The sequence below is a fragment of the Zalophus californianus genome, chromosome 7 (genome assembly GCF_009762305.2).
Source record: "Zalophus californianus isolate mZalCal1 chromosome 7, mZalCal1.pri.v2, whole genome shotgun sequence".
NCBI lineage: Eukaryota > Metazoa > Chordata > Mammalia > Carnivora > Otariidae > Zalophus > Zalophus californianus.
In genome coordinates, this window is record NC_045601.1 from 15,410,055 (window position 1) to 15,432,206 (window position 22,152).

General features: G+C 38.9%; 1 protein-coding gene across 1 annotated transcript in view; it reads right to left on the reverse strand.

The window, feature by feature from the left end:
* ESR1 (estrogen receptor 1) overlaps positions 1–19,144 on the reverse strand; it is a 380,127-nt gene extending 360,983 nt beyond the window's left edge. The window contains exon 1 of the mRNA XM_027603412.1: positions 18,890–19,144. The gene's annotated coding sequence lies outside the window, so the exon portion shown is untranslated. The remainder of the gene's footprint in view (positions 1–18,889) is intronic.
* Positions 19,145–22,152: the final 3,008 nt, after the last annotated feature.

A 22,152-nucleotide genomic window follows, 5' to 3' on the forward strand; every position in this document is an offset into this window, starting at 1 on the left:
ATTTAAAAGAAAATACGATTGGACCCTCTACCTCTGTATAGAAGCAAACTCCAGATGGAAAAAATATTAACACCCTAAAAAGAGAAAAAATAGAAATTAGAATTTAAATTAGAGGAAATTTTAAGAAAACAGGTGGGAAGACCTTTTAAACTAAGATGTGAAATCCAGATTCTGTAAAGGAAGAGAGATAGATGTGATATCATGAGACTGTTTTTAAAATTTAGGGCAGAAAATTATAAAAATAAAATCAAAGAACAAATTATTGGTGGGAAAAGATATAGCAACTAATGTGACCAAAAAAATCTATAATATTCAAAGAGCTTTTGCACATTAATAAGAAAAACACCTATATTGAGGGAAATGGGCCAAGGATACACATCGGTAATTGACAGATAAGAATCCAAAGGAATAGCGATAATATGAACACTCAACCTCATTAGAAGTCAAGAACATTAAAGTTAAATTAATAATGCTTACTCACCAGATTAGCAAAAATTAGAAGGTGGAGAAATAAAAGCACTAGTGGAAATATAAGGAAAATAATTTTCTTAAACATTGCTGGTAGGAATGTGATTTGCTATAATATTTTTAGAAAATAATATGGGAAAACCCATTAAAATTTAAAATACACATACCCTTTGAACTAGCAATTCTATTTCTGGGAACTAAACTGTAAAAATAAAACCACCAATAGCTAAGAATATGTATCTACAAATATTTGTAGCGAGAGCACTTTTTTATGTGTTGAAAACATTTTTCACAACAGAAAGCCTATTGATAGCAGAATACTTGAATAAATGTTAGCAAATTCATACCTCATACAACTATTGAAAAGAATAAAATAGATCTAACTTTCTCAGAGTCTCCAAGATATATTTCAAAGTGAGAAAACCAAGATATAGAGTAACACACACACATACACACACACACACACAAATATACTGTGTATATAGCCTGATTGTACATTTTAAGATAAGTAGGATCCATGCCCTTGGATATCAGTGTATGTGTCTGTATAGTGTGTATGAGCATAGAGAAAGGAGCAGAGGACACACAGCAAACTGGATTCATTGATTTCTCTAAAAGGGTACAGGCAAAGCAAAAAGGAAGGAGGAGGAAGAAAGACAAAGACCATAGTGTAATAGAAACTATGCCTAACCCAAGAACAAGAAAAAGCAGAAACAATTCTATCCATTGTATTAATGGAAATAATAATAGAATACGTTCATGAACAAGGACCAGAGGTGACATAGCCAAATAAAATAGTGATTTCAAGATGGGATTGTCAATAATTTTTGCTTGGAACCTTTAAAGAAAGTTTTTGCAATACAAAAATATTTTAAAAGGAAATAGAAAAGATCTGGCAACCCTCCCTCAAAAACCTTGAAAGTGGCTTTGCCCTTTGACACGGTATTTCTACTTGCAGGAATTATTTTTAAGGCAGTAAACAGAGGTGTGGACACCAATGCTTCTTAAAACACCTAAGTAATTAAATAAATTATAATGTTAAATAAATTCTATAAGATACTCATAATTTTCATTTGCAAAATACATACCTGTGTGTATGTGTATAAACATATATGTGTGTATTTTATACTATATTATACATATATACTATGCAATATAATATTAATGAAAACCCAAGATACAACATAATTTCAATTTGTAAAATATACGTTTTGTATATGTGTGTATATATATATATGTGTATATATATGTATTTTGCAAATGGAAATTGTGTTATATTTTCAGTTTTGTTAACATGATATCATGGGAATTTTTTTCATTTTACTTAATATATATACATATTAGGCAAATGACTATAAGAAAATACACTAAAATACATTTATTGATTATCCATGGCTGGTTAGTATATAGGTGATTTCTATTTAGGTCTTTATTCTTTTCTTTTCAAAATTTGTTAACATTACTATGCATTTTACACTATGCAAAAACACAGTAACTATCTCAAAATGGAAGCTATTATAATAAAGGGAATGAATTCACTTAAAAATGAAAAAGGGTCAGTTGTAATTGCTCAGAAGCACACTCTTCCTCCAACGCTCCTCCAACATTAGAAAGCAGTCCCAGGGCTCTCGTCCCATAAACCTGTGTCTACAGCACTCGGATAAAAGTTGAATGACAGAGTCCCCTAGATTGACAAACTGTCCCTTCATTATCATATAAACCCCAGAACACTATGACTCCTCAAGTTTCGAGGATGAATCTCTCAGGTAGTCAGGTCTCAATGAGGCTATCCAGAAAGCCTTCCTATGAAAACCAGCAAAGCTGTGTTTTCCGTTACCTCTACTGAACAACATTCATATTTTATTTCTTCAGATTTCCAGTTAGAGCAGATTTCTATAGTTTGGTCTGAGGTCTCAAAATTAAAAACACTTGCTCCATTTTCTGTATTGGTTCTCCCCCTGGGCAGAAAGGACTTCAGCTGAAATACAAAGCAAAGACACTGGTGTGGAAAGACAGAAAAAACCTGCAGTGAAGGGAGCTGGTGAAACCTCATGGCACAGCAAGGACAACCAATAAGCTTTGTTCTTATCCCAGGACTTCTTCCCTGAGAGGATCCGACAAGCCAACAAGATAAACATGAACCCTGAGGCATGCTTCTCTCCTCCCACCTTCCTTCCCACTCATCCCTTAGAAGGTCTTTTGCTTTGTGGTTGACACAACGAGGATTCCCCACACTACACCTTGTTCCAGTAGGACTGAAGAAAGACCAACAGAAACAAGAACAGATTTCTTTAAAACACACTCCGATCTCTCTTGTTAGCAAAGTAAGTGGAAGAAATGTGTTCTGCATGCTTGAGCTGAGTAAAAATCACAAAACTATTATGAAAAGTTTTCCAATATTCAACCAGTAGCAAAATATTATTGACACCTGGAAGGACAATCACATGCCCAAAACAATGGCTACATGTTGCAACGGGAAGACAATGTAGACATGAACATGGGCATGCATGTCCCCGGTTGATTCTAGCTCCTGGTGTCCGATTCTCTTTGGCATCATGGAACCCAAACTTCCAGATGACTAAGATTTTCACTTCTTATGAGAATGTATTGTTCTTGTATACATATAGCTTCAAACTGGATAGAAAATTCTGGTCCATTTGCTACTATGTGTCAGGTCAACAAGATGAGTAGAAAACTACTATAATTAGCTGAGTGGCATTGTTAGTATGTAGAAAGGCCAAAACAAATTGAATGAACCAAACCGAATCTGTCAGACTCAACCAACCATAATCAAAGTGTATTAGGGCTCCTATTAGCGCATATCCAGACAGATACATTAATAAAAGAAGTCCCTTCTCTTGACACCTGGCATAAAGGCAAGAATTACAATAAACAGTACTGGAACATATTTACTGGCTTGCAATTTACCTAGAGACAAGATTAGAGCCACAAGATAGAGTCAAAACTGGAAGAAATTACAGCAAATAAGTATCAGTAGGAGTGGAAATAGAGCAGAGAAATAATTTGACCCAAATGGAGAGTGAAGAGAGCATAATGATAGCTTATTTATTAGTAGAAATGAACACATATTGTTACATTGTATTCAGTTCTTGATTATTTATGAGTGATTTACCAATTTTGTGGATTATCCTTCCCCCTGCCAGTCTTTTTACATCTGAGTCATCTCTTGCCATCTTTACTTCATATGTGTTCAAAATAATGTTTACCATTAATCTATGTCAAACTTAATTAGCAAAACAAACCCAATTGGTATGGCTATGGTATACTGATCAAAGAACTCCTTCACCTCTCTAGCTTGAGATCAAATCTGGTAGAAACATTTTCGTTAGTGGGAGAGAAGTCAGAATGGGAATTGAACTCAACATATTAAGACACTGGTTAGCGAATCCTTGCCTATTATCTTTTTACTAAGTAAAGTTGATCCAGATATAATCAGGCAACTCTATTAAATGTCATTTGCAGGCAGGAAAATGTACTCATATGATAAGGAAAAATAGAAAAATCTCTGCCCATGCCCTGTAAAGGCTTAGACTCGGAGTTTTTGACTTGAGTGGATGAGCTCCTGACAGGAAAAAGGAAATCATAAGGGGGACAAAAATATCATTTCACAGTGGAGATTTAAGCCTCATTTTAGTGGATTATAAGCTTAAGGCAAGAGACTTTTCCTCTTTATACTGCTTCTCTACTTCCTTCAGCATCTAAGCCTTTGCTTGCAAATATAACCTGAAAATCAATATTTACAGTGGCCAAGATCTTGAGTTTACTATTTTAGGTTCAAATCTTATTATATCATTTACTAACTGGATGATCTTCAGCAAATTACTTGATTTCTCTAAGACTTGGTCTGCTTCCCTAGTAAATGGGTATAATGATACCCACTCCTAGAGGTATCATAATGACTAAACAAGCTATTCTCTGTAAAGTGCAAAGCACCATATCTAGCAGAAAATGTGATCAATAAATATAGAGGTAGTATTACTGTCATTATGTTAATTACTTGACTAAACTGACTATGCTAGGAATGAGCAAAGTAAATCATAAAAGAAATAGGACTTGGCAGAATTGATTTTTGTAGTTTGAGAGTTGATGGAAGGAAGGAGGGAGGGAGGGAGGGAGGGAAGGAAGGAAGGAAGGGAGGGAGGGAAGGAGGGAGGGAGGGAGGGAGGAAGGGAGGGAGGAAGAAAGAATGCATGCATGTATCAATGTCTACATGTGGGCACCACATAAAACTTAATTAGCAAAGCAATTACATATAGTTTATGTATTTTATTCTTTAGCCCTTTGATTCTTTCTACACAAGACCAACATTTAATATCAATAGAGCCAAATACATTTCAGTGGCAGAAACACTGACGTTATGAGCTGTTAACAAATGGAAAAGCAATATAAAGGGGGGAGTATGACTCTGGTTGCTATCGCCTAAGTGACACAGTTATTCAGATAGATGCACAAGAAGCCCCAGGTTCCATGGCATCTAGAATCCCCATGGTTTCATTTCCGACCTTTATCAAAGTCCCAGCAACAGCACAACCTTAGGCCTTCCCAGAAAAACCAACTTTGAATCCAGGACCTCAAAGTACAAAGAGAAACTCGAGACCACCCAGAGACTGACCAGTGTGTAGAAACACACAAAATTGAGAAAGGAAGCTGAATATCAAAAACCATGTATAGGACCCTAACTCCCAATGATCTGCACTGGTTCTACTTTCTTCGGCCCCAGCTGGGGAGAGGACTTGGATTCGTTAAAAGCTTTTCCTTCCTCCCTTTTTCTTCCTTGTCTTTCTCCTTGCTCTCCAAACTAGCCATCTGCCCTGAGCTGCCAAATAGCTACATACAGGCACGGTCTCCTGGCAAGTAGGACGCCCCGGCACTTCACCCTGTTCGCAGTTCTGCGATTCACGTGACAGTTCTTTCACAGGTGCTCAGACTGTGAATTGAGGAAGAGAATGAGTGCTGTTTAAAATCCCTAAGCCAGAGGAGTTTGTGCGGTGCTTCTAAGAGCCTGCAGGCAGCCGTGCCCTTGCTGATGAGGGGGACAGTTCCACGTGCCCAGAAACAGTTGTCCGTCCCCGTCCTTGGAAGACTGGCCTGACCAGTCCCACTGCACTTTTGAGGACAGTGGAAAAGCCTGGAACTGGTGACATTATTAAACATTTTGGTTAGTCACCAAATCAAGTCTTTGCCTCGAAATCTTCATTTCCTTGTACGGCAGTGTAGACGAGGTCCAACCGAGGGTTTCCTGAAATAATTCATCAAAACAGACCAGGTCTACAAGGAGGAAGTTATCTTCCTGAATGTCAGTTTGGTCACTAGTGAAATCAGATTTCGTCCGGTAGCTGACGGGCAGACAGACCTGTGTCCCACGTCTCAGCCCTCCCTTGCAATTCGGGCAGTTTACATAAATTTTTCGGTACTACTCCACTGACTCAGATTTCCTGGGCTTTTGACCATTTTGAAGGATAGCATGGTATTTACAAATAAGAGAGCATTTTAACCTTTTATATCACATGCCTGGTACTGGATTTGCAAACGGCTAAATAAATACACAGCCTCTCTCGTTGTCTAGCCAATGACGACAACCTGTACTTTCATTGAAATATATGTGTCTTTTTAAGAAGTGTGCTACCTAGTTTAGAAATAAATACTCTGCGGAGGAAATGAGAAATGGACTTGAAAGTCAGTAAGTTATTTTTCTCTTTTACATTTAAATAAAAAATGATGTGATTACTTGGTGATCACAAATACAAGTGAAATGGTTACTGGTCCACATAATAGGCTTTTTTTCCCTTAATGATACCGTCACTTGTCACTCTGAATAATTACATTCAATAGAAATGTTTCTTGATGATTGAGAATATAAGAGTCATGTCTCTATTTTGGGGTAGGTAACTGAATATACAAAGTCTATATTCTGAAGATGTTCTCCTATTTTAGGGTTAAATTAGATATACACATTTTGTTTCTTGTTAGCACTATACAACTGGCAAGGGAAGGAGGTTGTGAAATTCAAATCGGGAAGTGTTTTCTCTTGCTAGCAGCTATGGTAAAGCTCTGAGGGGAAAAGAACTAAACAAAAGAGCTTTTAAAAAAATTTAAAAGTTTGGGTTTTCTTTATGGTGAGTGAATTGTTGAGTATTGTAGATAAATTTGTTAACCACCCTGATAACATGTGAAGAAACTTTGATCACACAGTGTATGCAGGGGATTTTTTAATTGGTGATAGCTCATAGACTGTACCCTTCACTTCAACTCAAGAAACACATATGGAGTGTTCATAAGGTAGCAGGTATCCTGCCAAGCCCCTGCAATACATGCCTGATAATCACAGAAATTAAATGAAAAATCATTTTCCAAGCTGAATGGCCAAATTAGGTTTTATGTATTCATGGAAGAAGTCAGGAGAGAGAAAGAAGAAACTAATATGTTCACACATACCTCAGTGGTGATTCAAAATTCAGATTAATATCTACATCCTTTCTTGAAAAGAGCTGTGCTAGGATTAGGTATTACAGTCCTGGACAATGTGCAGAAGTTTTTGTGCTTAAGTCTTTCTAGCTTTCTTCTTCATTTTGTTTTGAACAGGGAGCGAAATGATGGTATAGTTCGTTTCTAAAGATTTCCTTGGTTAAAGCTGGTTTGATTCTCACTTAAATGAAACAAGTTGGTTAAGGATCAAAGTAGTCTCATTCATCAACAGGCACTGAAGAATCAATATTTTGCTTGTCTGTTCAGGTCAAATTCCTTGATCGTATTCTTTTACAAAGCTAAGCAGGGCAGAAGCTGTTCACCATTAACACCATTAGCAAGCATTTGTGGAGAATGCATATGCCACCATCAGCTATACCAACTCAGGTCCGTAGGTCCGACTCAGGTCTACTTCCATTTCTGTAGATTGATTTTGCCATTAGCGCAAAAGGTCCTGGCCCACAGTTTCTCATATATGTGTTCAACAGCAGAGTTGCCCCTGTTGCGGCTATGTGGTATGGGTTTACCACTGAGTCAGCCGTTGCTAACATGATGGGAAAAGCAGTCACTCCACAGAACAAGTAAGGAATTTTGCAATGCCAGTTAATACATACCTTTATCCTATTACTTATAAAACAGGTTTCTTAATCCTTACTTGCAAGAAAAATTCTTCTTAAATTTTTATTTTATTATAAAATATTCCAGTAGATTCCCTTGGAATGCTTCGAGAATATTCATGGGTGATTTCACTGTGGATTTCAAACATCAAACTGAGCTATTGAAAAGAGGCCCTGGGTTATTTTTTGTTTCTAAAATGTTATACAACAGGGGCACCTGGGTGGCTCAGTCAGTTAAGCGTCTGCCTTCCGCTCAGGTCATGATCTCCGAGTCCCGGGATCAGCCCTGCATCAGGCTCTCTGCTCAGCGGGGAGTCTGCTTCTCTCTGTCCCTCTTCCACCCCCCTCCCAGGCTTGTGCTTTCTCTATCAAATAAATAAATAAAATCTTTTTTTAAAACTGCTATACAACAGCTTCAAGTGAACAGGATATGAGAGTGAAAAATTATTTTTTCTTAATTTGAAACAGCAGTGAACCTAATTTATGAATTTTTTTCTCAATTTAAAAAACAACAAATGGAAAGCTTAACATTGAATTAAGGAGTCTTCAGGATTAGCAGGTATACAAGGGCAGATTTATAGGGACCAATGGGCTGATAACTATATTTTAGGGCTAGAAAACATCTGCTCAGAGTAAGTAGCTTATGGTTTCCACATCAAATAAAAGGAAAAAAAGCACCACACTGATCTAGGGTTTTGGTATGCTTTTTTTTTTTTAACCAAAAATAATGCAAATCCTATAATAGGGGACTTGTATGCTTTGCTAATATGTTCTACTAAAATCAAGGGGATACAGAAATTGCTTCATGAGGAAATGATAAAGTAAGTGAATACCAGGGTTTTCAATGGAAAATTCATAAGCATATGCTTGGAGTTGGGGGGGAGGACTAATTAAATATAATATTCAATTAATCTATAAAAGACAATTTTTCTCCATGTTAATCTACAGATTATATGGGCTTCCTCAACCACCTCAACCCAGTAATCCAAAATAGTGAAATGCAATTCCTGGAAATACTCAGAATTAAACATGCCATAGATAGTAACACAGATACAGAGAAATTTTGCACAAACATGCAACAACCTTGGTAATGAACTCATTTCTTCAACCCCAGTTCTAATTATATGAAGCAAGGAATTGGCTGTTATCCAGTGAATTTGAACTGTGGACACTGACCAAATTGTTTGACATTCTACCCCCATCCCTTCTATTTTCAGTCCACATTTTCCCTCCATGGTGACATTCTGGTTGTGTTTTATCTGGTTTTGGCTGTCTCTACTGCCCACTTCAGATAATTGCTCAACTCTCCACTTGGCTTCTTGCTGGGTAGGCTTGACCTAAGAAAATGGATGAAGAAAGAGCCAGCATTTTCCTTTGATCTCTTAGAACTCAGGATTCCATTATATAATCTACCATAAATCCTGGCAGTAGAGATTGACATCAACTTCCAAATTTGCCATAATATGACACTCCTAGTTGATTCATTATGTATTCTGACATTTCTTAATTCACATGAACTCAATACTTCAGTTGAGTAGAGAATATTTTTTCTTAGTTGCCTTCTCAATATTTTTACGGATTGCCTTGATTAATTTTTCTCTTCTGCAATGTAAGCCTCAGATGCCAAATGTTCTAACTGGCTAACTGCCTTTAAGGTTTAAGCTCACAGATGTTTCCCTGTGGCCACAGCAAATACTACTCCCCTGAGAATAAGTCTGATAAATAAAATTGGCAATAAATTTAGAACTAAAGGGTTGGATAAGAAAATCAAGTGCAGCCCTCATTAGCTCCACTTTTGTAAGTCTACAAACTTGTCTAATGTACTCAATCCTCAAATATCGATGGTAGTGGATTCTAAGAATCCCATCAACAAATTAAAGCCTTAAACAATCCAAAAATCTCCTTCTATTTAACAATATAAATCCCTTTCTCACTGAACATATTACCACGGTTGCTAACAAGTAGAAAATTGGCACATTTAAATCTCGTTTCTATTCCAAGTGCTGAGGGAGGAGTAAAATGGATAGAATCCAGATGGTGTGAAGAAAGTAAAGCAAGGGCCCTGCGTAGTCTGAATGTGAATAATTTGTGAATTGGTCTGAATGATTAATATTCAACATTAATATTGCTTAGGCAACATGAATGCCATAAGCAGGAAACCTTTGCTTTCTACTTTTTCCTTTCCTAGAAAACATTTTTCTATGAGTCTTTTCCTTCACAAAGTAGATTTGAAGTACCTCTTTGCTTGGTTTGTGAAGCCTCCATGACATGGAGGTATAAATAACAAACCAGTATGAACAATGTTCTTCACGCTGAATATTATGATATCATCTTCTCCCTGTATTTCTGGGCTTGAAATACAAAGCCCAGGCATTGCCCACCATGGAACATTCTCAGAAGTGTAGTATCATCACTTGAGATTTATTGTAACAAATTAAATTACCTAGTGTGCTTGGACTTTCCCCCCACCCCACACCCCAGTGAGTCTGCTTTTTTTTTTTTAATTGATGTCCTTGCCTTTTATTCCCCCCAGAAGAAAAGAAAAAGGAGGAAAATAGAAAACACAATCTGCTCCCTTCCCTCTAGCCTCAAAGCACTGGATTCAGCTCCCCCATTCCCATGAGCAGAAAGCAATTTAGGCAGCCACAAGAGACATCACTGTCTTCTTCTCCAACTCAAGTCCTAAATCAATGGAATGATGACATGTCTTTATTTTATTTTCAGCATAGATGCCTGTGGGTTTGACTGTTCTTATGATAGAATCTCAACTCATTCTAAATGGAGATTGCTGAAAGCAAGAAACATAGAATCATAAAATGGTCTGTGCACGAGGACCATACAGCTCCCCACATCCAATGCCTTCATTTAATTGGTGAGGAAATGGGGTCTCAGAATTGAAAGGCTGTTCAAACAAAGCTGGTAGCATCACACTTCCTGATTTCAAAATTTACTATGAAGCTACAGTAATCAAAACAGTAAGGTATTGGCCTAGACAGACGTATAGAACAATGGAACAGAGTAGAGAGCCCTAAATAAGTCCACACGTATACAGTCAATTGAGCTTCAACGGTGGTGTCGAGAATACACAGTGGGAAAAGAATAATCCCTTCAACAAATGGTGTTGAGAAAACTAGATGGCTCCATGTAAAAGAGCAAAATTTGATGTCATCTTACACCACACACCAAAAACAATTCCAAATGGATCAAAGACTTAAAGGTAAGACCTGAAACTATAAAATTCCTAGAAGAAAAAATAGAAGACAAGCTTCATGACATTGGACTTGGCAATGATTTCATGTATATGAGCAAAGGCACAGGCAATAGCAACAACAAAAAATAAAAATTAAAAACATAAGCAAGACTACACTAAACTGAAAAGCATCTGCACAGGAAAAAACAATCAACAGAATGAAAAGACAACCAGATAACCTACAGGGTGGGAGAAAATATTTGCATACTATCTATGTAATAAGGGGTTAATGTCCAAAACACATAAGGAACTCTACAACTCAATAACATAAAAACTAATAACCTGATTAAAAATGTGCTACGGACTCAATATTTTTCCAAAGAAGGCATACAAATGGCCATCTGGTATATAAAAAAGTGCTCATCATCACTAATCATTAGAGAAATGCAAATCAAAACCACAGTGGGATATCACATCATATCTGTCAGGATGGCTGTCACCAAAAAAACAAAAGACAAGTATTGGTGAGGATGTGAAGAAATTTGAATCCTTGCACACTGTGAGAATGCAAAATGCTGTAACCACTATGGAGGTTCTTCAAAAAATTAAAAATAGAACTATTAGGAGGTGCCTGGGTGGCTCAGTTAGTTAAGCAACCAACTCTTGTTTTCAGCTCAGGTCATGATCTCAGGATTGTGAGATGGAGCCCGGAGTCGGGCTCCGCACTGAGCATGGAGCCTGCTTAAGATTCTCTCTCTCCCTATCCCTCTGCCCCTCCCTGCCCCCCCCCCCCGGGCTCTATCTCTTTCTCTCTCTCTAAAAAAAAAAAAAAAAAGATAATAATAATAATAATAATAAATAGAACTACCAGATGATCCAGCAGTCCCACCTCTGGATATATATCCAAAAGAACTAAAATCAGGATATGGAAGAGCTATTAGCACTCCCATGTTCCTTGCAACCCCATTCAAAATAGTCTGTTTAATGTGAAAACAACCTCAATGTCTACCAACAGATGAGCTGATCAAGAAAACGTGGTATATACACACAATGGAATACCAGGTAGCCTTAAAAAAGGACATTCTGCAGCAGGCAACACGTATGTACCTTAAGGACTATCACGCTAAGTGGAATAAGCCAGACACACAAAAGCAAGTATTGCATGATTCCACTTCTACAAAGTTTCTAAAATAGTCAAATGCCTAAAATCAAAGACTGACATGGTGGTTACCAAGGGTAGGGGGGAGGGGGGTTATTAAACAATAGATGTAAAGTTTCAGTTAAGTAAGATGAATAAGCTCTAGAGATCTGCTGTACAACATTCGACCTAGAGTCAACACTAATGCATTGTACACTTAAAATTAGTTAAGAGGATAGATCCTATGTTAACAGTTCTTACCACAATAAACTTTTTAAAAAAGAATCGTTCAGGGCGCCTGGGTGGCTCAGTCTTTAAGTGTCTGCCTTCAGCTCGGGTCGTGGTCCCAGGGTCCTGGGATCGAGCCCCACACCGGGCTCCCTGCTCAGCGGGAAGCCTGCTTCTCCCTCTCCCCACTCCCCCTGCTTTTGTTCTCTCTCTCACTGTGTCTCTCTCTGTCAAATAAATACATTAAAAAAAAAGATTTGTTCAGTACCCAATATAAAGTACCAAAATAATACCTAGAAACAAATTATAATAATTTTAATCAAGTCTAATAGAAATATGAACAATTTTCTTCTAAATCTATATCTTGTCCAAATAAAATAATTTTGCTATAAAAGTATTCCAAGTTAATAGCATTTTACACATATATGAAGTGTGTTACTTTTCAAAGTTCTATCACTTAACCTTCATTGTATCACCAATAGGATCTTTGATAGGAGTTTGGTAGTTATCATGCCCATTTTACAGTTGGGAAAACAGAGCACTGAGCTTGCAAGTTGTTTACTAAGGTCACTCAGCATATCGGTGGCAGAGTAATATATTTTAACCCCCAACCTTCTTTCTCCACTAGTCACTTTTGGAACAAAATCTTCCTTACAACCGTAAGCAATCATGATTTCAGAAAACACATCCAAAAAGATTGTTTAAACTGTATTACTCCTCTCTTGAGGTATTCCAATCACCTCCAAACTGATGTACGCACTCTTTGTCTGAAAACATCTACCTACATAATATTTCCCTAAGCTTAAGTTTGTATCTCATTCCAGCCTTACCCGAAAATCTTTAATAACTGCACTACCAAGTCCAAAGATGTGGCATTTACATCTCCATTCCTAGATCACCTCACACCACCTCCCGGCATACTTCTCACCTGTGTTCCTACAAGCTGCTGAATGATTCCCCAAAACCTTCTCCTCATGCCTTTGCTTATGCTCTTGCCTTTCCTTATATCTTTCTGCGTAAACAGTACCCATCCTGTAAGCTCCTGGGCAGATGTCTACATGAGACTTCCTATATGAAGCCATCCTTCACCACCCCTGCTCCCTGTCACTGCCCGCCCCCACCCACCTCAACCAGAAATAATTTCCCTTCTTTGTGCTTTCACACCTCGGTGCTTATCACTCTCAAAGCACTCGGCACGTTCTACTCTACTGCCTTACATTCTGGAACATTATGGTCTATAGTGCACCTTACACTTACGATGTAATAGTCCTATGTCGTATTATGTGTTACTGACCGTAACTGATAGTTAATGTCAAAGAACCTGTCAGGCTTCACTACACACAACAGTTGTGTCCCAAGCCCCTGGTAGATCCCAACACTTCCCGAGCCACAGGAGTGCAAGTCTGAATAAAAACCCCATGTTTGCCCTTGAGGCACTTTGGGTTTGTGTAGGAGCAGAAACTCTGGGACAGACCTTAGTAAACTGCAACAGGGCACTAAAATATTAACTCTTCCTTAAATAAAACAGGAAAAGAATTTTACAGACTGTGTCACGTTAAACTACACTGGATTCTGAGTAACCCTAATCTCTAAATATCTTTTCGTGTAAACTCGACGCAAGTAGGATTTTCAAAAATCCAGATCAAAAATAAATGTATATCTGTATTGTCACATAGTTTTAAAGGGAAATATATTTAAAGAGATTATTACATGTAATGTGATTAACTTTATTAAATACCTTTCTGTACATGGTTTTAAGAAAATGAATCTTAACAAATGATTAGCTATAGTAAATAAAAATGAGAGTACAAAAGACTAATGTTTTCTGTGAGATAAACTCAAATTTTCTTTGGATTTCCTGGTGTCTTTATCAAAATTCTGAAAGGAAATACTCCAATGAGATCATTTCTAGGGACTTCAGAGGGAAGAAACATCTCAGAAATGCAGATTGCCTACTTGTGAAAGGGTTTTGTGGGCTTCCTCTGAACCATCCTAGGGGAAGAGGTAGGTTTAGAGGGGTCAGCTAGCTGCTGGCCATGTGATAAGAGAACAGTTTGATGAGATCTGAGGAAAAAGAGATGCCAAAGACCCAGTGGTAACATACTATCCCAGCAAAGGGAAGGAACGCTACACTTTTCGCCTTCCCCAGAATTGTCATTTTGGTATGGCCTGTCTCTTCCCCCTTGTGATCGGCAGTAACCCACAAAGGGCCTGAGTATTGTCTTCCAGGCAGCAAGAAAGGGGCTGTGCCTCATTTGTATCCATTCTTAGTGGGAAACCCCAAAGAACTGAGAGTAAGAGACAGTGGTAAACAGGAGAGGGAAGTCAGATTAAGCTCGTGAAGGCTGGGGTTAGGAAAATGGAGCTCCAGACCAGTACAAATCCCTGTGGCTTTTAGAATAGAAAGGTTAGGACAGCTTCCAGCCACTTGTCTACTCAGAGAAGTCAGAGAGCACCGGGAAGACTCCAGGGAAGTCCCAAGAGGAGGATTACTCAGAGAAGTAAGGTGCTGGCTCTTGAAGTCACCCCCCCTCCAAAACCCCACCCATCCTGCCTGCCATATTCACCAGCTTGGCCATCCATACTTCCACCGCTGTGCACACCCTCAGTTCCGTAGGACATATGTGACCTGTCTCTCATAGCATTTCATAGCACCCCACCAGAGCTACTCTCATTCACTTAGTGACAAGATTTTACATGTAACTAAGAATTTATATGTTCCATTTAAAAACATATTTTACAAAACTGAACTTTTTACAAAGCATTACTTAATCAAACCTCATCGATAGCCATAAAACTTCCATAAGTCAGATTCATTATTCTCCTTTTACAGACGAAGATACTGCAGCATGGAGGAGGCGTACTATTATCTCTTGCCAGCCCCAGATGCTCACCTCGCTTCTCCAAGGCAAGGGCCCCATGGACCAAAAACTCTAGAAAATAACATTGTATCAAGTAATGGCTGAGAGCATGGGTTTTTCAAAAGCTTATCTTCAAGTCTTAGGACTGTCACTTATAAAGCTGTCTAACGTTGGACACAATACCTAACTTGGCAAAGCCTGCATTTCCTCGTTTATAAACTTGGAATCATAATATTGTTTATCATCTGGCATTGTTGTAAGGATTAAATGCGATAATCCCTATAAAAAATATTACACAAAGTTAAGAGCTCCCTAAACCTCAGGTGCTAATATAATTGCTATTATTACAACCCCATGGGCACTAAGTTAGTTGTTACGGAGCTGCTGAGCAAGAGACCAACCCAAGTCTTGGGCATTACATTGAATTAGAAGTTAGCATACATGGGGCACCTGGGTAGCTCAGTGGGTTGAGTGTCCAACTCTTGGTTTTGGCTCAGGTCATGACCTCATGAGTCATGGGATCGAGTCCTGCGTTGAGCCCTGCATCAGGCCCGAGTGGGGCCCCATGCTCAGCACAGAGTGTGCTTGAGATTCTCTATTTCTGCCTCTCCCGCTGCTCATGCTTTCTCTCTTTCTCTCTCAAGTAAATAAATAAAATCTTTAAAAAAACAAAACAAGAGTTAGCATACAACTCTACATGTGAACAGACTCAGGCCTAGTCCAACAAGCAAGAAAAATGCTTCTTTTGATATCAAAACAAATGTGAAGCATTTGTAACAAGTTTTTACATACTTATCTCAGCAAGAATTTACCCATTTCGTTGCTCCTCTTCTCACAGAGGGATGTGGCCATCCTTACAGACACAAAGGCAAGGAAGGAAGAATGGAGGGAGGGATGTTGGAAGTGTCTGCGCTTCTCTTCCAATACCTTGTGCTCATCACGAAAGCAGTGGCATTTCTACAGGTGGTACACCCAGCTGGCTGGATTTATTGCCCCTTTTTTTTTTCAGATCAAGTTCCCAGTTACAACCAGATGGACACAAATTCCTAGCAGCTATGGTGCTGACCATGAGTTTGGTCATTCATTCCACCAACACTTATTACCAGGCAGGGTACTATGCTTGCAATAAAAATGACTTTGTCGGGGCACCAGGGTGGCTCAGTCAGTTAGGCTTCCCACTCTTGATTTCAGCTCAGGTCCTGATCCCAGGGTTGTGAGGTGGAGACCCTTGTCAGGCTCTGTGCTCCGCGGGGAGTCTGCTTCTCTCCCTCTCCCTCGGCCCCTCCCCCACCTCCTGCATGTGCACTCTCATGCTCTCTCTCATTCTCTCTCTCTCTCAGATAAATGAATAATTTTTTAAATGACTTTGTCATATTGAGTTTCTAACACCTGAAAAATACAAGCGGTTTACTGAGTGGCTTCACCTCACTTATTCCATACAATTATATCCAGTAGCTACCCTTATTTTCCTGACTTCACAGGTGAGGCATTTGAGACCAGGAATGAACCCTATAGGTTGGGGGCGGGGGCAGCGGGCAGAGCACACTATGGCTTGGACTCTGACATCTCCTGGAGATTTGAATTGAATTAATGTCTGCATCCTCACCAAAGAGTTACTGCTATGGAAGACCTAAGCAGAAGTATAAGCTTTCTAGCAAAATATTTTTATGGATGAATAGCCAGTGCAAGCCTCTTCATCCTCAAAGAGTCACATGCTTTCAGAGAGAAAAATTATGCTTCTTAGAAAGAGCCATAAAAGTCATTGATGTGCAAGATTTTGCTGTTGTCCAGTGGGAATGATCCAGAGGAAGTCTACTGAGATGCCGCCCAGAAGGCAAACTCACCGTCATCATCATCACCATCACCAAAAGCCACATGTAAAGGACCTGCCTTTAAAAACAGCACTTTATTACACCTGCTGTAGGGAGCTTCACAGGGGATTAATTACGGAGAACAGCCCTGATGAGGTTGGGTGGGCAGGACCACATCTCAACCGACATCAATAAAACATATGCTATGACTGTTTCACGATGTGGCTGGTCTACTCAGAGCTGGTCACTCTCATTCTTGGCTACTTTTCTTTGTAGCCAATCTGCTACCATGGAACAGAACTGTTCACTGTTCAAAGCAAACTGAAGCCCAACCACCCGGCCCTCAGCCCGAGAGGTTGCTCTGACCAACCGGGCTGGACAAATATAGACAAACACTCCAAGAACCCACAGATAACTATGCAAAAATGTTTAGCAGATACCCAGTATGAATATTTATATTGTATAGAGGTTTAAAGCCAGTGTTGGGGGCCAGGTGGAGGTAGCCAGCTCTAAATCCTAAACTGAATGAAAAGTCAGAGTTAATCTAAATGAAAGATCATTTTTTTTTTTACTATTCTTGCAGCAAGTTCAAGACGCATGAGATTTATCCCTTTCCTTGAGTGTCAAGAGCAATAAAACAAAACAAATACTTGCAAGGGTCTAAGAAAAATACCCTGGTGGTAAATATGACCCTTCTATTTATAATCAAAATTATAGCCACACATGTCAAAGCCTAGCGGGCAGTCTTCATAAGCTAGTCACAAAATGGGAGCAAACATTTGCTTTTGAGAAATTAGGAAGGAATTATATAGAGCAGAAATGGGCTCTGAACCCTTGGTCTCAGAAGTTCCCATCCAATTTCATTTCTTTTGGCTCTCAGAGCTTTTTAAGATCAAATGCAAACACGTCTATCTCATAGTCATAATTTCACTCTCAACATTAACATATATCATATATAACATTTATATATATCACATTCAAAACCAGATGACTCCCCCAGCAACCTCGTGTGTGAGGAGTTGCTCTGCAAGCCTATTAGATCTGGCCCATAGAGCCAACAGAAATTTGGACAGGAATCAGTGGGATGATCCCAAGTCCTGATAAAGCCCAACCCTGATTAAAAAAAAAAAAAAAGTCACATTGGCTTCGACGAGCATGTCCGAGAGAACAAAAGCTGGTTACCCTCTTGACAGAGCATGAAACTTACAACTCAACACACATTTCCTGAAACGTGTGGCATTCCTCTAACCAAAGTGAAAGTATCCTGCCCTGTCTTTTGTGACTGCCACATCATTATTCAAGTAGCACAGTGCCACATATGGGGGGGGGGGGGAGGTGGGCACTAACGTACACACCGTCCGGCTGCAGAAAACTGACCGCTAGTTTTTTTTCACATGAGAGCAAACTGAGGCCGCAGGACTCAAAAAGAACTTGTCTAACTAAAATCACAGGGCAATTTAAAGACCGTCTGTCTCACTTTTGTATTACTAGACTGCATAGCTTTTCAGAAAACCGGACTGCCTTCGGGAAACAAATACTGGCTTGTTCAGACTACCTCGTTCAAACTCAACATAAGTTACGCCACCAAAGATTAAGCAAACAGGTAGTACGTTCATACTAGCCTGTGAACCGTCCAATTAATAACTTCTAACATTCCAACACATTTCGACAATACAGTACCTCCTAGCGAGGGCTGGATCCAACAAGCATACGTTATCTGAGGCAGGCAGACAGCCTGTCAGTGCTGTGCCGAGAAAAGGGTGGTTGTGTTGCCCTCTGACTCAGCTGAATATTATTCCAAAAGTGAGTTTCCACTTTGCACCAAGTTTAGATTCAACATTTTAACGTCGCCATAAGTGCTTGCCAGCAACTTTGCAAAATATCCCTGGAGCATTAAGAGAAAAATGAACATCTTTTAACATGAGAGGGAAGCTCTGAAGTTACATCATGCTGGTAAATAGTAGCACATAGAGCAAAAAGGAAAAACTTACGTTGAGAAAAAGAAATAGGAGTACCTACTTGAGGAGAAGAATGTCACTCAAAGACTGTTTTCTTATGGTTCAGAATGGGCAAGAGAAAGGAAGACTAACCTTCCGAACCCGTTAAGGAGCTTCTGAGCATGGAGACTGCATTTTCAGTTTTGGTGAAATCCGTTCTGAGGCAGGAGACAGGAGGCTGTTATGACCATGAAATTAGGAAATGCAGCAACTCAAAACTAAAGAACTAGCACCACCATTTGACTAGGAGTGGAAAATCTGCACAAAATAGAGGAGGGGGTGGCCTTGCTTTCTCCACACGAGGCCTGATTCTAACTTTCTTAGCCCTTCGGTCAGGACAGACGTTGAACAAGGGGTAAGTAATTTGTTAATCTGCCTGAAAATGTTTTATGTAACCCAGCTGATTTTCTCTTCACTGCTAATAAAGTTTGAAGTCTAGGCGGGCATGTCGAGTTGGAAAAAAAAAAATAAAGCATTCATTCAGCACATAAATTTTGCTAATCCAAAATTAGTTACAGTTAAGAGCAGGACTCAGGACATGTCTTCTGTGAGCGTTTCCGTAACTTTCTAGTTCAGCCATTGACTCAACAACCGGCTCTGCATTTCTTGTCACACTGATTAATTAGGTTCCTGACTTCGCTAACCTGCAGACGCTTAACTTGGTTCCCTCCAACTCCTAGGCCATTCTTTCTGTTATCTGATCTTTCCATAAACTGTCTGCCATTTCCTGCAGCCAGTTAAGAGTTCATGCAGTTTTGTCTTATTTACACAGACATAAACATTCTGAAGTAGAAAATGGGCTGAGAAGTGATATTGAAATTAAGGAAATAATATTAAAAATGTTAATAGCTTACAAAGTCAGCTGTGTTTTACAGAGTATGTATTTTAAAAGATTGTTTTTTAACATATTGGATTTGTCTACTCTTCAAGACTTAGGAGAGGCTGGTTTTCTGGAAGTGAGAATGGTAGAGGAGAAGGTGAAGGAGTCTATCTTGCTACTGGGCTTTCTAGAATCTCTAAGTGCGAGTTGACATCTTTAGGACAGGAGATGCAGCTCTAAACAGTCTTAGGAAAGATTGAAAATCAAAATTTTCATAATCAACACTTTAAAACCTATTGAAATAAAGGATCTTAACTATCTTCCTTTCCTTATACGTGTGAGTTAGCCCATAAAATAATTTGAATATGCAAATTTGTCTGAGATTAATTTCTGCAGAATACGTAGAAGAGGGCCTATTTTAGCAAACATGTACAGTATTTAATTTTGGTTTAAGAAACAAAATTTCAACAAGATTCACTTACAGAAAGAACAATCACATATATTAATGCAATATTGGGGTTTTATTAGCTTTTTATTATTTTTATTATGGTTTCTGGCAAAAGATAAATTCTTTAATAAGATGTTTTGAACCGTTTAAACATCTTGGAAGTAAAATATTTTTGTCTAAACTAATTAAATCCTTCAATTAGTTTATTTGTCAGAATGAACTATGCTTTTCAAACACCATTTAGCTACCTGTTAAAATCCTTTGTACATATCAATACAGAAAAGAAAATCACTTAGAGCAACAGTTCTCAATATAGAACATCTGTTGGATTCTGAACTGAAGGTTACAGATTAGTTTCTTTTCATTAGAAAATATAAATGTATAACATAAAATTCCTATAAAATTTACATTAGATTAGTTATCCTTAAAAGACCATTGTTGACATTCGTTTGCATTCCAATACGTGCTTTCTCAATGGGGGGAGAGTAATAATAATAGCAAATGTCTTCCGGATGAAAACTAGAAGTCAGATACTGTTTTAAGCAAATTTACAACAAACCAGTGAGGTAAGTACTACTGCAACCCCATTTTACAGAGGAGGAAACCATGGGATGCCAAAATTAAGCATCTGTACCAAGATATTATAGCTGAAATCAAAGTTCAAACTCAGGACATAAGCACCCAAGTTTTGTTGTTGTTGTTGTTGTTGTTAAGATTTTATTTATTTATTTGACAGAGAGACACAGCGAGAGAAGGAACACAAGCAGGGGGAGTGGGAGAGGGAAAGCAGGCTTCCCGCGGAGCAGGGAGCCCGATGCGGGGCTCGGTCCCAGGACCCTGGGATCATGACCTGAGCTGAAGGCAGACGCTTAACGACTGAGCCACCCAGGCACCCAGCACCCAAGTTTTTAACACTCCACTGCAGAATCAAAACCACACTAGGGAACACACATGTTTTCTATGTATCACAGGGAGAAAATGTGGAGAGGTTATCAGTGGATGGCTAAGAAAAATTTCTATAGATTGATATAGAAATATTATTATGAATCATCTTAAAGTTTATCATTCTATTGAACTCCCTAAAAAATTAAAACGTAGGCTCAGACTAACATTGTTTTAAAATATTCTGTGCTTTCTTATAGGAAAAAAATCTCTTTTGAGGAAAATTTTCTAATTAAATTGTATTCACTGTTATTAGATTAGACTGAATAATGGGGGGGAGAAGAAAAGAACAATTTAAGTAAAGCTTTATAATGTTATTCTAGAAATCTTTCTAGGTTCCAACCTTTTTTTAATACATTCTCTCATTCCAGAAGTAGCCACTAACAGCCTGGTTTCCACAAGCAAAGCAAAGCAGAAAACTGATCCAGCAAAATCCTGCTATGACCCAGGTGATTCGGATTAAAATAAAAATCAGGTTTTTTATTTGGAGTGTGTGTTTTTGTCTAACACTCCAGATGTCAGTGGACTCAACTGGGACTCAGTTACATAGCTAATGGCCCATATTCTTCACTTGTCCTCATTAGCAAAGATTTTTCTATTGGGCACTGCTTTAAACACTATCCGGATTCCATCACACTATACAAGCAGCTCTGAGCTTCCGGTTTTCCTTATGAAGAGCAACCAAAATTGAAATTCTGCTTGCCTTGAGATACCAGTCAGAACCTGAGCATCCACTTACTCATCTTTCTAAGGGAAATTGCCCAGCCCCTCCCCTGTCCTGTTTCTGAGACAACCAAGTCACATCCCAATGACCCTCAGACCCCACTTCAGATCACAGCTAATTGGACGAGGGATAGGAAACTAACCAAGACAGACAGTGACCAAAGCCATGAACTAATGTGAAAAGATGAACTTGACCAATCACATTCTAGCTCTCCGGAGTATGAATTCTGAAAACCTAGACTGAACTAGTGAGGCACACAGGCGAGAAGGATGTCTTGGGGTAGACCGGAGACCATAGTAAGCAAAGGCTCTTTCGCAAGTCAAGTTATGCAGGCAAAGAGAAACCCAGTGAGCCAAAGTGAACAAATAGGGGCCCTGAGCCCCTGAGCACATGGCAGCGTCCAGCTACGGCTGCACTGGCCA